The sequence below is a fragment of the Phascolarctos cinereus genome, unplaced genomic scaffold, assembly GCF_003287225.1.
Source record: "Phascolarctos cinereus isolate Bilbo 61053 unplaced genomic scaffold, phaCin_HiC Scaffold_2;HRSCAF=192, whole genome shotgun sequence".
Lineage (NCBI taxonomy): Eukaryota > Metazoa > Chordata > Mammalia > Diprotodontia > Phascolarctidae > Phascolarctos > Phascolarctos cinereus.
In genome coordinates, this window is record NW_027555625.1 from 221,416,643 (window position 1) to 221,422,642 (window position 6,000).

The following is a 6,000-nucleotide window of genomic DNA, read 5'->3' on the forward strand; positions in this document are numbered from 1 at the left end:
AAGTGTCCCTTTTGCCCTTTATTTCTGCTTTTCTAATGACCACATCATCCTAGATCAAAGTAGAGATCTGAGAGACAGTAAGTTTGGGTCCTTTCCCTAGAATAAAGGGGGAACGGGGGAGTGGTTTGCTTCTCCGACACTTTCAGCCAAATGCGCTTTCCCCATGCTTCGTCCCTCATCAGTATGGAGCAAGTACTTTGGTGGCGAGACAAGGGTTGCCTGATTTTTTTAAACCTTGGAGTGAGATGTGTTTTTTATGCTGATGCTTCACTTGTATCTATTTCTTTTCTTCTCTTTTTTTAAAAAAAGCCTGTAAAACATGCTTTAAAAAGCAACCATTAACATTTCTGGTCATGTCTGTTCTTAACCTCAGTGTCTCTTGGGAAAGAGTAGGCTGCAGACCAGATCACTAGCCAAATGCCAACACAGAACAAAGAACTAGACTCTGAATATCAGAACTGGATGCAATCTTGCTGCTGCTATCAGCTAACAGTTATGAAGCGCTTCAAGGCTTGCAAAGCATGAATGCAACAATCCTGGGAGAGAAGTGCTATTATTATCCCCATTTTACAGATTAGGAAGCTGAGCTGGTAAGTAACTAGGGAGGATTTGAATTCCCAAATCTCTCATTCTATTCATTATGCCCTAGAGCAGGTATCAGTAAACTATGGCCAGGTATCCCATTTTGTGCTATATGAGACTAAAGAATGGTTTTTACATTTTAAAATACAACAAAATTTTATTTTAAAATGTAACCCCCCCAATTTTTTGGCTAGGCAATGGGATTAAGTGACTTGCCCAGGGTCACAAAGCTAGTAAGTGTTATGTATCTGAGGCCAGATTTGAACTCAGGTCCTCCTGAATCCAAGGGTGGTGCTCTTATCACTGCTCCACCTAGCTTCCCCAAAAACTGTTTTAAACTTGCTGGCTGAACAAAAATAGACAATTTAACCTACCAGTATATTTTGCTGACCCCTACCCTAGAGCAAAAGTTCTTATCCTAGTGTCTTTGGACCCACAAGAGGTCCTTAGATAAATTTCGGGGAGTCTATGAACTATTAGTACTAGTGTCTTCCCTCTATTGGTTATCTACAATTTATTATATATGTGTATATATATATATATGTATATATATATATGTATATATATATATATATGTATACACACACACACATACATACATACATATACCTAGTTGTTTGTGTGGGCAGCTGGGTGGCACAGAGGATAGAGCACCCATCTTAATGAGTTCAAATCTGGCTTCAGACAGTTACTAGCTGTGTGACCTTGGGCAAATCACTTAACCCTGTTTGCTTCAGTTTCCTCATCTGTAAAATGAGCTGGAGAAGGAAATGGTGAACCACTCCAGTATCTTTGCCAAGAAAACTCCGAATGGGGTCGTGAAGAATTGGACACCACTGAAACTACTCAACAACAATATTGTTTGTACATAGTTGTTTTCATGTTGTCTCCCCCATTAGATTTCGAGAAAAGATCTATCTTTTGCCTTCCTTTGTTTCCCAGGTGCTTGGCACATAATAGGTGCATGCTGAATGCTTATTGACTGAATGATTGACTGGATGGGAAAATTGCATCTCCATTTTCACAAATAGTTGGTTTCCTTTGTAATCCTGTCCTTTATTTTATGCATTTAAAAACATGATTTAGAGAAGGGGTTCATAGAAAAGGGCTTCACCAGATGATCACAGGGTTCCATGATACAAATAAGATTAAGAACCCTTACTCTGGGGTTCGACAACTCCATTTTACATAAGAAGAGACTGAAATTCAGATAAATTAAGTGATTTATTTAAGGTCATTCAACTAGTAAGTATTATCCGTCAGATTTAAACCCCAATCTCCCGGACTCTCAAATCTCTCCTTCTATCCAGTATGTCCTAGTGACCATCCAGTCCAATGCCCTCATTTTACATATGAGGAAACTGAGGCCCAGAAAGATGAAGTGATTAGCTCATGGTCACATAGGTAGTAACAGAGCTAAAACAAAAACTGATTCTCTCTGACTCAAATGACTTTGCTATTTCCATGATTCTGCAATTGGTTCTCTACCCAGAACTGCCACTAACCTTTGTGACTCTTGGGCAAGTCTCTCTCCCTCTCAACCTCCAATTCTCTATTGGTAAAAGGAAGGGGTTGGATTGGCTCTCCAAGACCCTTTTCTATAAAGAATCTAGGATTCTAAGCATCCTGCCCATTACTGCAAAAGGGGAGATGTGTGAGTTGTTTGTCCTTCGTTCTCGAAGAGGACCATGGCATCAGGAAAGTGCTGCCATGACATGCAAGTGAATCGGATTTAAGTAAGGGAGGGCTGTGCAAAGTCACCAGCATCACTTTCTCCTCCAGAGCCATCTGGGTCCACTGGTGAGAAAGAAAAAAGAAAGGAGAGAGAGAGACAGACAGACAGACAGAGAGACAGAGACAGAGAGACAAAGACAGAGAGACAGAAAGACACAGAGACAGAGACAGAGAGCGAGACAGAGACAGAGAGACAGAAAGACACAGAGAGAGACAGAGAGAGAGAGCGAGACAGAGAGAGAGAGAGAGAGAGACAGAGACAGAGAGAGAGAGACAGAGAGAGACAGAGAGAAGCTGTGTTGACTAACTGGCTAGTTCTAGCTCGGCTTTCTGCTCATAGAGTTGCTGTTTGTCCTTCATTCTCAAAGAGGACATGGCATCAGGCAGGCGATGCCATTCCACAACTCTCTTTCTCTCCAAAGGAAGATCTCCTTGATAAAATTCTATCAGACAGATGCTATTGGGGACCATAGGCCCCCAGGAAAGTGGGGATACAGAGAATAAGTGAAAGAGTAATTTTCCCGGCTTTTAATTTTTACAATTTGAGAATTTATCAGCAGATTTAATTTAAATTCTGTCCTACTGTTTATAGCCCACACTCATGTCTCAGTCTCAGAAAACATTGCAGAAGCCCCCAAACTGATGCACCTCCTTTTTTTTTTAAACTTTGTGTTAACAAAATGAGATTATCTTCCGCAGAACAGGCTGTCCTTCCCTTTATTCTTTCCCTGTAATTCAGGAATTGCTTGGTTCTCAGAACCATTGGAACTCAGAATCCAAGGGGACCTTAGAAGCTGTCTACTCCAAATCATGCCTGAGTAAGGTTCCCCTTTACATCATACTTATCAAATGGTTACCCAGCTGGACAAGGTCCAGTGAGGGAGAACCTCTCATCTCCACAAGTAGCCCATTATATGCTCTAATTTGTTAGGAAGTTTTTCTTAACCTTAAGCTTAAATTTGCTTTTTTCACCTTTCACTCATTTCTCTTAGTTTCGACCCCTGGGGCCAAGGCGAAGAAGTCTAATCAATTTTCTGCATGATAACCCTTCAAAAATTTGTATGTCTTTGCAGTAGCAGTTTGTAGGACCCAGGTTTGGGAGGACGGCATGGAGGGAGAGAATATCCAGAGTTCACTAGATGACTGTTGAGGGGCCCACAAGAGTCAGAATGGGGCCACCACAGATGCCAAAGGGGTGAAACCATCCTTCCTTTCCTATCTTTGCCTCAGGAAAAAAAAGGTATGATAGCTCATGGCTTTTGGGAGCCTTGGTTCCTTTGGTGGTCCGCACCCCTCCCCTCCTTGCTTCCTTTGGGAAGATGAAGATATGAACTCAACCATTAACACAGTAGCTGTGGCTAGGCTCCCAGAGGGATTGATCCTGTTACTCTAGCAGTGTGATAAGTAATTTGAGAGTCTCAATATTATGTTCTGTTCCAGTTCTATTTGGGCAATAAATGTACCTAAACTATCATCATTAGTGTCTTTTTCCTTTTAGTCATTCAAGGCTGGCATAGAGATGAAAATGTTAATGGGGAGATGAGTTTGACAATGTATGTTTGTAGATTTCCCACAATTTCCAGGGTGGGGACAAAGTATGAGTCAAAATTGCAATAGATTTATGAAATATTATGTACAAATAAAATGCTAGGTCGGGCCTAAATGACCCAGAGCAAGAGTAAAGGGAGGTGGGAGCAGCTGCAGTTTGGAAAACCTCCTGTTTTGCTAGATGGGTGGGGCAGATTGCCATACTTTGCTTGCCTACCTTTAACAATGGGAAGAGAGCCTTCATCTCATTGGGATCTACCCCTATCTCTCCATGTGGGATGGTCCTTGTTATTATTTCCAGGAGTAAAATGGTCAATAAGGACACCCATCTTGTATTTTTTTGCTTGAATAAATGTTCTACTTGTGGCTGGCAGTGTACCTTGTAGTCACTTAAAATGAATGTGTCTGGCTCTTTGTTCTCTGAATGCTCTGAATGGGAATGGTTTAAGTACATAACAGGAGAATGGAGGTATACTGAAAGCAGTATGGCTTGGTGAAAAGATCCTTGGAGTGGGGTCAAATGGATCTGTATTCTGATACCAGCTCTGCTACTTACTACCTGGCCTTCAGCAAGTCAATTTGCCTTTATAAACTTCAATTTCCTCATCTGGTAGGGAGGGAAAAACATTTATTAAGCACCTACTATGTGCCAGGTGCAATATTAAATGCTTTGCAAGCATTATCATATTTGATCCTCATTACAACCCTGGGAGGTAGGTGCTATTATTATCCCCATTTTATAAGTGAGGAAACTGAGACAGACAGAGGTTAAGTGACTTGCCTAGGGGCACATAGCTAGACAGGATTTGAATTCAGATGTTCCTGAGTTCAGTGTCCAGCACCCTATGGACCGTACCACTTAGATGTAAAATGAGGGGGTTTGATTGAGGTGATCCAACTGCAAAGGATTAGGTTCCAAATTCCACAGTCTGAAGATTTACCTGGAAGCCTTCTGCGAGGTGGATTGGAACAAAGAGCTAAGGGGTGGGGAAGACCATTAGAAGGCTAGAGCAAAAGCCCAGAAAAGAGGTGCTGAGACCTCAAATATAGAGACAAAGAGACTTTCACAAATTGTAAAGTAATATTAAAAATAGCTAGCATTTATACAGTGATTTTAAGATTCGTGAAACGCTTTATAAATATAATTTCATTTTATCTTCACAACAACCGTCAGGAGGTTAAGTGCTATCCTCATTTTGCAAATGAGGAAACTGAGGCAGAGGTTAAATGACTTGCTTGAGGTCACACAGCTAGTAAATGTCTCAGGCTGGATTTGAACTCAGGTCTATCCTGACTCTGGTCCAGCACTCTATCCACCATGACACCTACATGCCTACAGTGGAAAGGGCAATGAAAAAGGGAGAGGAGGAGGTAGATTGGAGCAAAAGAAGCAAGAAGGCTTGGCAACTGATGAGAGGTGGGGGATGGAGGTGAAATCAGTCCATGCAAGTCATTAAAGAACAGCATATCATCAACAGGAAAAGTGAAAAACAAATGTAGTTTGGATCTTCACAATCTCCCCTTCTCATTTCATTCTGCTCTGTGGCTACAGTGTGGTGTAGACTCAGCTTGTCTCTGCGTCTTGGAGCTCTAGGGTCTAGGGGGAAAGAATTACTAGGGGCAAGCTGCAAACTGCAGCGAATGGAAAAGTGAGCTGATCACACTTGAGGCAACTAACATAAAAAAGGAAAGTAACCATGACAAAGATGGGAAAAGTGATGTCACAGAGCAACCATTTGGGGCAGTGGAATGTGCTATAAGGTGAAGAATCTGAGAACAAATGGAAAATTAACTGTCAGACCCCGAGAGCTATCTCCCACCTCCCTACCTTGGCAAGGTGCTTCATTAGGCACCTGGTTGGACCTTCCGGGGGGGGGGGGTGTAGCAAATTACAGCCTAGGCAGGATTAACTGGCTTGGGGACCCTGGGCAAGTCACTTAATGTCCACTTTCTCCTCTATAAAATAAGGAGATTGCTTAGACTTGATAAGTGGGAAAGTCCTTTCCAGCTCTGATATTCTGCAATTGGACACTTATGCCCTTGAGATCTCCACAGTCTTGCCTTCTACCTCTCCTTTTTCCCCTTACATACACATAATTCCTTACCTTACTGTTGGATAAAGCACTAGAATTGGAG